We start from the raw sequence: 12,508 nt of genomic DNA, 5'->3' as shown, positions 1-12,508 counted from the left end.
AATTCTGCTTTGAATTTACAAAATGACTTCCAGACTTTATTTGAGCACTCTATAGATCAAAAAACAACAGAAGTGGGATTAACTAAAGGTAAAGAAGATTCCATTCTACTTCATATGCATGTTGATGAGATCTCTGAGGAACTAAAAAGGACTGCAATTAAACCACTTACAACCTAAAACCAACAGAAATGGACAGACAAACCCAACAAATTGAGAACTATGGTAGCTTGGATAAACAACTATCATCTACAAAGTTGGACATAATTGAGCCTGTTATTCAACAATTTCAAACGTGGAGATTTGACTTTTCAAAACAACAAGGGATTACTTACAAAGGAGCTAGGTCTCTAAAACAGAAAAGAGGACGCCTCTGTTTGATTCAAAGGATACTACAAGGCATAAAAAGTGACTTGTTCATTGATATAGAGGCGTTGTTATGGAAACCTGTTTGGCATAAAAGGAAAGGTAGAATAAGATTTAAGAGTGTGACTTAAGGCTTTATGTAATGGGTTTAAAAGGCTTATTAGATATGGATTGATTTATGGCTTAAGACAGTTAAACAAGATGTTAGATTGAATAAAAATTAATTAAAGGTTTGAATTTAATAATAAGTTGTTTGTCTATATATTAATATGTTTTGGATATAGTAATTTTGAGAGGAATTTAAAGAAATTTGATACAGATATTGAGGGATTGATTGTTAGATTATAAAGTATAATAGAAATAGAAAGGTATTTTTTCTCTTTTCTTTTTTATTTTGTTTTTGTTTTTTCTTTGTTCTTTTTTTGTTTCTGATTTGAGCTAATATTTTTTTAATTAGAACTGATAGTTACTTTGTAATGGAAGAAGAATAGGAAAAAAGAAGAAATAACATTAATAAATATTTATTGAATATGTTAAGGAAAAAGGTAATGGGGAGAGTCCCGAAGTGTTAATTATGTATTTAGTTTAGAAATATGGAATATAGTAATTGAAATAGCTAAGCTTAACACAGGATTTGGATTTGTGGATTTATTTGGATGAAAGATTATTGAGGATTGTTAGGATTGATTTAGTTGTATTGAAATATATTAATTTGAATATAATATGTCATTAGAGGGAAAAGAGAGGGGGTTTTAATGATTTAATCTGAACTTTATGAGTATGACTCTGTTTTGTGGACAATTGATTGCCCTGCCACCATGTTATTTCTTAAGCACTTGTTTGTAAAATGAAAAAACCAATAAAACTTGTTTTTTTAAAAAAGAAAGAATATTATATAGAATTTTAAAAAGTTGTATGATTATCGACTATAAAAATATATTTCAGGGACAGAAAGTAGTTGAAAATTCTCAAAATGATAATGTTACTAATTTTATTGCTGCAGAAATATGTATTCCTTTTTGTTGTTCCTCCAAAGCAATTGACCAGGCTCTCTCTTATTTTTTGATTTTTACACATCTCCAAAGATCTTTCTATTTGTAAGGTTTGTTATATTGTCAGTGTTTTAAAGCAAAACTATTTATTTCATATTAAAATGTTAAATTATAGCTCTACTATTTAAATCACATTACAAGCTGTTCTGTTAAAACTGTTTGCTATAACAAAGGACAAATAAATATTTAATAAATAAAAATATAAAGTATGGGGAGGGTTGGTTAAGACTAGATTAAGAAGTTAAATAATAATGTTACATACAGCTGTCAGAGACATAATTGTCTTAACAATTACAGCAATTTATTTAGAATTAGTTTTCCCTGCATGTTCTTACAAAATCTGTATTTTACATGGAGATAATAGTAACAATTTTCTTCTAAACAGTTTCCTTAACTGGTGTAGTATTAAAATTCTTTGATTAAAATAGTCAAAAAGTATATACACACTATACAATTATGTATAAATCATACAGTAATTCAGTGCTCTAACAAAAATAAATTAATTTTTCAAGCATTATGTTATTATGTTTCACCATTTTGTGTAAGATGACTAAACTGTCACATACTTTGTGATGTACTTTAATCTTACAGCAAAGATAACCTATCAATAAGCACACAGATTTGGTAGCTGTGGCATCAGGAGCATGCTGACATATAAATAAAAGAGAAATGCCTTTAGCTACGCATTATAAATCATACAATCACCATGCAAGTTGAGAATTAGGTGGGTATTCTCAAAGATACTAATACATATTTCAAATATTGCCTGTTTCGAAAACATTTTATAAGTAAAATGTTTAATTACTTAGATTTGATTTTAAAATTACATGAGTAATAATGTGGTATTATGAAGGTATTGTACTGGATGAAGCTTTACTTTGAATCTGAAAGGAGATATCTATCTTCAAGAGAGTTGTATTATGGGGCATTATATTGGTGTCCAACTACAATTTCCATATTGATTGGGAATTATGGAAATTGTTCACCAACAAATTTGCAGAGCACGAGGCAGGAACAGAGAGTTCTGATGTTGGAGCCACTTTCCCAGCTTAGGACTCACAACCCCCAAGTGCTCCTACCATCACTAGAACTACTTTGGCCTTTACTTTCCACATCATCTCTAGTTCTTCTTCCAGGACCTGGCACTTCTTCAGTTTCTCATATTCCTTCTTCCTGAGATTGTTGTCACTTGGCACTGCTACATCTAGTACCATCACTGTCTTTTAGTCGTTGTCTACCACCACTATGTCTGGTTGACTGGCCAGCACTGCCTGCCTGTCTGGATCTGGAAATCCCACAGGATCTTAGCCTTCTTACTTTCCACAATTTTCTGTGGGATCTCCAATCTAGACTTAGGAAGGTCTAACCCATATTCTGTACAGATATTGTACAGATGTTTCTGTACAAAGGCCAGCTACTTGGTTGGGCCTTTCGATGCATGCTATTCCTGTCTGCATCTTACAGCCTACCGCTATGTGTTGGACTGTCTCTCTCTGCATAGTCTTGGGTCTGCCTAGTGTGGTGGACCTCTTGGGTCTGCCTAGTGTGGTGGACCTCTTCTTCTATGAATCTGGAATCTGGTCCTTAGCGCCTGTTCTTGTGCTGCTATGATCAGTGCCTCAGTGCTATCTTTATATATATTTATTTATATATATATATATATATATATATATATATATATATATATATATATATATATATATACATATATTATACACATATATACATATACATACATACATACATATTTAAAATAAAATGAGCACCAGGGTAGTTAAAACTATAAAAAGTTTAATTAAAAAACGCCAAGCTTTCGCCGTCACCTGCTGGCATCATCAGGACTTAAAACGCTAGGAAGTGAGGAAGTCCCTTATAAGCAAGCCAAGGTCTGCACTCGGCTCCTCGATCTTGTTATCGGACCTAATTGAATGGATTGCGCTCCGGTGATCCGTTTCTTCCTGCACCACTTATCTACGTGTATGTCATCACTTGTCTTCTTTTCCTTGGATTCCAGGATAGGTGGAACACCCTCCCTGTCTCCCTGGTTGTTCTCACCCCCTCTTCCACTTTCCTGCTCCGGCTTGTGTAAGCCTGATGATGCCAACAGGTGATGGCAAAAGCCAGTTTTTTAATTAAACTTTTTATAGTTTTAACTACCCTGGTGCTCATTTTATTTTAAATATGAATATACCCAGGGTTCATATTTTTAATGCTATATATATATATATATATATATATATATATATATATATATATATATATATATATATATTCTGATTCTATGCATTTCAGTTAATTAATTTCTCAAATGTAAGTTGCTTAAATGCATTCTCATATGTATGGACCTTAAAATGATGCATATATTTCAAATTAATTCATCCAGATCATAAAGGCAAAGACATCAGCTTTCAAAGCATTGAATTCCATTCATGAATGAAAAAAAGATTATGCTAAGCTTGATATTTGGAAGTAGACTGAGCTTTATTACTATGTATTTATTGAAACATAACACTATGTTTGAGTTAAAATGCTATTTTTTTCAGCTAAAAACTGTTAGAACTGACTTATTGATTTGGAATATAAGAGTGCTGTTCAGAAGATTCAAAGATATATACATTCATACCAGGGTGTGCAGAAATTTCTAGAGAATTCAGTGCATGAATTTGGGAAGATGGAGAAGAGGATGGGCAATTGTAATTGCAGTCAGTGATGTCAAAAGAAAAAAATGCAACTGGGTTCAACTGAGTTTGATTTCATAATCATCAGCTGTTTTTGCAATACTAAATACTAAAACATTTAGCATTTTCATTGACCTAAGGTATACTCAAATATAATGATTCAGCTTTAGGAGGCTTTTGTAGGATAAAATCTGAATCTTGGCTACATAATATAGTTGTCTTCATCACTCTATCTAGACATCCTGTTACTCAGTCAAATACAGTGGTGGGATTCAAATATATGAACAACCAGTTCTCTGTGTGGATGCTGCTTCTGGAAGTCCATTTTGGGCCTGGGCAACAAAAAATTAGCTACCAGTTCTGCTGAAGTGATGCGAACTGGCTGAATCCCACCGCTGGTCAAATCTATAGTTAAGGATAGTATTAGGTATGTACATTCAGAATCATATCCTTCATGTAAAATATAGAACAGTAGATTCCTTTTAATCTATAGTTGATGACCTGTTTTTTTCCCCCTCTCACAACTGATAAACAGTTGCCCATAGACCAAGGCTGGCGGCCCCTTTCCCTATGGATAGCTGCAGAATGCGTTAGTTTAGGCTTCTCTGACCTAGAATCGTTAAGGTCCTGGGAGAAGGGCAATGTCGTCTGAGCCTCAACCGAGGTGGGAGGGAAGCAGCCGCGGCGGGGCGGAGTCTGGCGGGCGTGAGACAGCACATTTCTAGAAGAGGCGATCGTCGCAGCAGCAGCAGCTACCAGAATTTCTGCTATCGGTGGCAAAGAGAAGCCAACCGAGCATCTTCCCAGCGGTAACAACTGGTACCACCTAGCCCGCAGTCTCCCCCTGCTCGCTCTCTAGAAGCTGCCTAAAGCAGCAAGACAGCCTAGGATAAATCCTTGCGCAAGGTAATGCCAGCCCTGCCACCGGGTTGAATTTGGCTCTCTGTGGGTGATGTCCTGCTCTTCCTTCCTACCTCCCTTCCTTACCCCTCCCTTTTCTCTGCCCTACAAGCCCGGAAAAAGATGCTGCGGCTGAATCGTTTTTCGGGGTGGATCTGCCTAGATAGCGACCGAGAGGGAAGGTATATTCCGCAGTTAATCTAAATACGGTTCATGACTGTAAGTCTGGACTCCAAGATGGTTTTAAGAGCTTCAGCTGGCAAGGAGATGGTGGCTCGTGAATTTTTTGAATGTATTTATTACGCGCGCTCTCTCCCCCTCCCCGGAGGAGGAGAATTGGAACTGGTTACAAAATATGAAATACATTGGCATTAAAAGTCTTTCTCTGAAGTGGAAGTGTCTTCCCGGAGAGAATGATACGGACATTCCTTAGGCTAGTATCTGAAGCTGGTGCAGGAGCTCCGAAATTGTGCACATGATGGTTTGGTCAGATTTGATAATGCTTTAAACCAGTTTCCATTTCAGCTTCCTAAAGTGGAGGCTCATTCATTCACAATCGGTACTTGGTGGTAGAAGGAAATAAAATACTACTCTTTAGAGCAGTTCTTCCCAATCTTGCAATATTAAGATGTGCGGACTTCAACTTCCATAATTCCCTGATCAGGAGTTGAAGTATGCACATTTTAAAGTTGCTAAGATTGAGAAACATCGTTTTTTAATTTAGAGGATGATTTGGTTTAATCTGATAGGAAAGAGATTAACCCAAATATAGAAAAGGCTAACCTATCGAGTAATCAAAAGATACCAATTATATTTTTTGGGATTCTAATCTTTATTTGCATATTTTGCAAGTGTTTCTGGATTGCCTAGCATTGACAACACCTGGTAGTTTAACAACAAACAAGAAATAAATATGGCCTCCCTGTCACCCAAATATTCCATAGCAACCGGCCTCCAATTGCCTTTCATTTTTTTAAATGATGTCTTTTCTATCTTATAGAAGATCACAGAGGAAGGTGCTAGGCACATTTCCAGAGGCAAGATGTTCCTAAGGTCTTGACCTATATAAGCTTTGCTTCTTGCAGATATAGGATCCCAACTATTCCCTTTTGTGCATAGAAGATAATTTGTAATAAATTGGTATGGTTTTTATAAGAGGTTTAACTCCAAATGGATTAAAAGGGACCTTCTATTATTGATCGTCCTGGTCCTCATCTGTCATAGTTCCACTGAGCATAGTCAAAGCTCCCTTAGTAGGATTGTGGGAATTTAAGTATCAACCTATTGGTAGAATATCAACTGAGAAAATATTAATTAAGATGTAAATCGCTATTAAAATAACAAAACATTCAGCAGCTTTCATAGCTTTTTGCTGTATAAAGTAGAACAAGAAATTCATATTTACTTCAGTACTACTTACTTCTAAGTAAGTGGTACACATTTGTACTAATTGATATACGAGCTAAGTAGACTAAATAAAATATGTTAATAGGTTTCCTATGAAATATCTCTTAAAATATTGAATAATGCATGTTATGTGAATTTAAGCTTCATAATTATTTGACTTGTTCATTATGGCACCTTTTAAAATTTAGAGCAAATGGTGGGGATTTTAAGTACCTTTGGTACTTTGGAATGTCATCTAGTGAGGTTCCCTGATTCCTTATGTTTTTTTTTGAATATTTTGTGATGCAGTTTAAGGGAAGACTGGTCATTGTGGAGAATTCAGCAGATCATTTTCTGTTGCTGCATGAAATAAGGCTAGAAATAATGGTTGAGACTGGTCAGCTAGATTTCAGTTAAATATTGGAACAAGGATTAAAAACTGTGAAAGTAAAGCTGGTGCCATAGAGACAAATTTGTTTTTCATTCTCAAAGTATTAAAGCAACAACTATCTATTAGAGATGTTGTACTTGCAAGCTGCCTGCAACAAGGCAGAAGGTGATTTTTAGGATTCCTTCCAATATTAAAAACTTAACAATTCTTCAAAAAAGTAACGAGATACGTTTTTGACAACTTGATTTTTCTGTGCAAATATTAGGGTGTCAAAGCCTACTAAACAATATCTCAAGCTACCTCCCAGTTGAATATACTATGTCTGCCCATTTTTTTCTACATTGCATAAATCAGCCTGGATCTAGCACTTTCCAGAAGATCTGGGATTCTAACCATCAGAGTCTCTAGCTCATGTTTAATAAAAAATAGAGTTTTAGAAATGTCTATAAAAAAGGAGAGACCTTTTCCTCTTAACGTTAACCTTAGCAGGATCTTTCTCTATGCCTTCATTAATAAGATACACTTTTAGTGATGAGGCAGACTTATTTAATTCTGCTACGTTGGGACGGCATAAAATAATATATGTAGGCCATCACAGCAAAGATCAGTTAGATTTGCCAAATTATGTATAAATAACAGACGGGGGAGGGGATTTTAAAGAAATATAAAATCAGTTACATATCCCCCAGGTTGCAAAAAGATTGCCATCCCATCTTTCTATCTCTATAACAAAGTCTGTCAATGAAAGGATGCTAAGTGTAGTTCACTAATTATTCTTCGTGGAAGAAAATAAACTTTGAAAGGATTGAAATTTTAATACTACTTTATCTAAAATTTTAGAAACATTATAACATATTATAAAATTATATATTCTTTTAATTGGCTGATATCCCTAATCCTTTTTTAAAGTGTAGTGTCATTTTGCTTGGGGGAGAATGCTTCTGTTATTCTCTTCCCCTTTTTGTATATGGAGAAGATGACTTTACTAATGAGGGGAAAAAAATGCAGTGTCTGGATAATTGTGCATAGGAAGTTTGTTTATGTGCATTCCAGGCCAGCTAATTTTTGGCATCTTCTTTTGGGTATCTACATGAAAAAACTAGCTGTTGGATCAGAAAAATCCAACAGGAGTAAAAAAGGATTGCAATAATCTAGTATTGAGGTTTGATTTTTGGTTGTTATTCTTTATAGCTTAGTTACTCAAGTAAAAGAGTGTTACATAGATAGTCAAAATGGTCCCATCCGTGCCCTATCAGCCAGAATGATTTTTGTGGAAAGTTAATTATATACAATGTATATAAATAAAAATGTAAATGTTCATTTGTTCAAAATCTTAAATCTCTGAAAGTTCTTCACTGATTGCTTTGAAATTTTGACACAACGTTGCATTCGAATACACACGTGTTTTTATATATGAACATTATATAGATGTCATACCTGTAGCAGGTAAAAGCATGCTTTTTTTTAAAACAGCGCCATCTGTTGGACATAAAAGCAACACACGCTACGATTTCAGAAAATCTCTATATCTGCACAGACAATGGAACAACAAAAAATATTGTATATCCACAAGCATTGTGAAATTAAACATATTACAAACATGCGCTTTCTCTTTTCTTTCTTTTCCATTTAACCAGACTGAGCCACAGCAATGCGTGGCTGGGTACAGCTAGTAATACAATAAAATAACAGAGTTGGAAGGGACCTTGGAGGTCATCTAGTCCAACCCCCCTGCTCAGGCAAGAAACCCTATACCATTTCAGACAAATGGTTGTCCAATCTCTTTTTAAAAACTTCTAGTGTTGGAGCATTCACATCTTCTGGAGGCAGGTTGTTTCACGGATTAATTGTTCTAATTGTCAGGAAATTTCTTCTTAGTTCTACTTGCTTCTCTCTTTGGTTAGTTTCCATCCATTGCTGGCTGTTCTGCCCTCAGGTGCTTTGGAGAATAGCTTGACTCCCTCTGCTTTGTGGCAACCCCTGAGATATTGGAACACTGCTATCATGTCATCCCTAGTCCTTCTCTTCATTAAACTAGACATACCCAATCCCAGCAATATGCATAGGGGACAAATCTGTACTGTGATGTTTTATTTTAGCTTCAGTGTGTACTCTTTTATAAGAGATGAGTGAAAGCTGAGACCTCAAGAGTCCTTATAGACTTCATATTCTTTTTATGTGCTCTCTAGAGCTTCCTCCTATGACACTTGCCAAAAACTGATGGAGAGTTTCCCCATCTGAGATGGGTAACGTACAGAACTGTGTTATAAACTCAAAAAACAAAAGAACCCAATCTCCTTTACCCTAATCCCAGGGAAAAGGCTAGCTTGAATGAGACAAGACCCTATTTTTTTACAATATAACTCTGGAGTGATTGTTTTTCTTCTGTCTGCAACACAGTCCTAGAATCCTTAAAAACCAAAGAACTGAGTACTTCTCTGATCACTTAAAGATCAGAAAACATATCCAACTTATCTTCAAGAAGAATTGTTGTATTTTATTTTATGTCATTTATATGTCTTCCAAACAAGTCCCACTGTATGGCTATCATTTAGATTTCATAAAAAACCATAACTTATGAAAGCACAACAATTAAAATGTAACATCTAAATTAACGACATATGAATTAGAGTTCCCCAACCTTTCCAGTTTAGTGGACTATTGCGGAGGGCGGAGAGGAGGTGGTTTCACGTGAGTGGTCCGCAAGTGAAGGTGTACACACAGCTCCATTTATGTGAGTTGTGGGCATGCTTGCCCACCACTCCCTCAATTGGAATGTGTGTACATGCACAAGGGGAGGGATGTGCATGCATGCTTGCCCTCCATTTTGGGTGGCCCGTTTTGAACAGCTCACGGCTCATTAAGTGTTTGGGGACCCCTGAATTAGATCATTTAGAGATGACTGTGTATCCTTTGGGGGAAAGAGACGTATAACAATAAAATGTATTGTGGAATTAATTGCATAAATATGCCCATAGACATGCTCCCACAAAGTCCTTGAGATAACAAACGGGCTGCTCTAGACACGGAACACATTCATCAGCCATTTGGACAGGGTCTGATAAGAACAAGGGAAGCAGGATGCATGAATCATTACCCACCTGCATAGCCTTGCATCTGGAAAGTGTCTGTTATGTGATACATTGTAACCACCCCTATATACGTCTTTTGATTACGCTGTGTGATGTAAAAACTATAGTAACAATAAAATAGGGTGTTGGAGTCAGCTCTGGGCTCCCATCCTGAGATACCTGCGTGCGTGTCTCATTCTCCATGGGAGACCACCACATCTGGTGACCCCGACGTGATCCACTGAGGGATACGTCCCTGCCGACCCTTTACTTATCGCCTGGAATAGGCTTGATGCACCCAACGAAGTTCTGGCAACTGACTCCTCTTTGTAAGTATGGGGGGGGGATGTCTCACGCTCAAAAGCAGCATGTGGAAGAGCTGAGGCTACTTGGCAGGGAAAAATATCTTACTGATCAGGAACAGAAATTAACCCGTCACCTTTCTAAATCTGAGGCTGTTAAATTGCTTGCTTACATATGGGCTAACTGCTCATCCTATCTGGAGTCTGGATCTTTAAAAGTAGATACATGGAGGAAAATCGGTGCCATCCTCCATCAGTCTCCGAGAGCCCCCCCCCAGAGATTTTGTGCCTTTGGAAAATTGCCTATACCCTGATTCAAACCCATGCTGACTTGCCTCATCAGCCTTTATTAGACCCTCACCGTACAAAAGTCCGTCTGTTATGTTGGCCACTCCCTTGCCACCTGGAGCCGGTTTTAACCTTCCTTCTGCCCCTGCAAATTCTATGGATCCTGATAAACAACAAACAGCCTTTCCTGTTCCTGCCACCTTGCCGCCTGTCTCCCGGCCCGGAATCATCCGTGGTGCTTTTCAAAAGGCTTTGAACAATGGTGATTTGAGTATTTCTGAATTATCCGAGACAGAGTTGTTCCCTGTTACTTATCAACAGACCGCAGCAGGCATAGTGGTTGATTGAGAAGCACTTCCCCTGGCTATGATCCGAGAATTGAAAAGGCTACAAAAGATTATGGCATAACCAGTCCCTATACTAGAGGACTGATACACTCAGTTGCTAGTGCATATCGAATGTTGCCTCAAGATTGGAAAGATCTGTTCCGCATGCTTCTTAACGGAACACAATACGTAGTTTTTGAATCTGAATATAAAAGAGAGGCACAAAACAGAGCTAATCACCCAGGTTCACAATGGACAGCAGAACAACTCTTCAGGGAAGGCAATTTTGCTGCCCTTAATGCTCAGGCTCAAACTTTCATCCCCTTTGCATTTCCGATCATTAATACTTGTGTTCTTTCTGCCATGGCTCGTGTTGATGAGTCTGGCACCCCGATTCAATCTTTTTCTGCCATTCGCCAAACTGCGACTGAATCTTATGCAGACTTTGTGAATCGCCTGCAAGTTGCCATTGAGCGTCAAATTTCAAACAGAGATACAGCAAATGAAATCCTCATAAAATTGGCTTATGAACATGCAAATGCGGACTGCCAGTCCATTCTTAAACCACTTGTTTCCAGTCCCACAGCCACCCTAGCGGACTTTCTTAAAGCCTGCCGCATTGTGGGAACCAATGCTTTTCAAATAGACACTCTTGCAGCCGCAATCCAAAAGGGGAATCAACCCCAAGGCACTTGTTTCAATTGTGGAAAACCTGGTCATTTTAAAAAGCAATGCAGAGCCCCAGGAGGCGGCGCGGCTCGACCCGCTGCCATCCCCGGAGCCAAGCCCAAAACTGTGTGCCCAAAATGTAAAAAGGGTTTTCATTGGGCCAATCAGTGCCGTTCCTCTCAGTCCAATCAGGGAAACTAACAGAGGGGTCTGCAGCTAACCCCTCTCCAAAGGCTGCATCCTTTTCAGACTTTACTCCTTCTTCTGCTTCGCAATATTTTTCTGGCATTGATTTAAAATTGGCTTCTGATCTTTCTGTTACTTTTCCTAACCTACTCACGGTTGCTGAAACCCTTTATTCTGGACCCTTGCCTCCGGAAACGGAGGAAATAATCCTTCCCACACCTGTTGCTCGGGAACAAGGAGTGTTTGTGTTTCCAGGTATGATAGATCCCACGTATAGAGACACCCTAAAAGTCCAATTTTATACCAATCTCCCTGTCACAATGAACCGGGGGGATATGGTGGCACGCTTGGTTTTATTACCACGTGCAGCACCATCTATTCCAGAGGCTGCGTATGCACCTCACTCTGGGAATTCTTCCTCTGATTTATTGGCACTAACAAAGCAAATTACTCCCCAAAAACTGGTGATGCTTTTTTTAATCAATGGCATTCTCTTGTCTGGTCTTGTAGACTCTGGTGCGGATGTCTCAGTCATAAGAACAGCTGAATGGCCCTCTAACTGGCCCCTCGAATCCTCACCGGCAGTCAGGGGAGTGGGAGGACTTCAACAAGCAAGCTCCAGTAAAAATTGGCCTACTGCACAACGAATCACAAAAGGCATTTCTGCTAAATTTAAACCTGTCATCCTCCCTTTTCACACAAATTTATGGGGCAGAGACTTACTCTCTCAATTTAATGCGAAGTTAACTCTGGAAGACTAATAATGCCTCCTTCACCCATGAAGCTTATGCTCCTTTCTGACATCCCCGTGTGGGTAGACCAATGGCCACTCACTTTAGAAAAACAGGAAGCATTGCAGAAACTGGTATATCAGCAAATACAATCTGGCCATTTGG

At 37.8% G+C, this 12,508-nt stretch overlaps 1 protein-coding gene across 9 annotated transcripts in view; it reads left to right on the top strand.

Annotated features, from left to right (window-relative positions):
• The first annotated feature begins 4,806 nt into the window (after positions 1–4,806).
• DYNC1I1 (dynein cytoplasmic 1 intermediate chain 1) overlaps positions 4,807–12,508 on the top strand; it is a 252,049-nt gene continuing 244,347 nt past the window's right edge. For all 9 annotated transcript variants that reach the window (XR_005556459.1, XM_039341469.1, XM_039341465.1 and 6 more), the window contains exon 1: positions 4,807–4,999. The gene's annotated coding sequence lies outside the window, so the exon portion shown is untranslated. The remainder of the gene's footprint in view (positions 5,000–12,508) is intronic.

This window comes from Crotalus tigris, unplaced genomic scaffold (genome assembly GCF_016545835.1).
Source record: "Crotalus tigris isolate CLP2741 ecotype Arizona unplaced genomic scaffold, ASM1654583v1 scf7180000017765.3138416, whole genome shotgun sequence".
Taxonomy (NCBI): domain Eukaryota; kingdom Metazoa; phylum Chordata; class Lepidosauria; order Squamata; family Viperidae; genus Crotalus; species Crotalus tigris.
The sequence above is the reverse complement of the archived record's forward strand: the minus strand, read 5'-3'. Positions and strand labels throughout refer to the sequence as shown.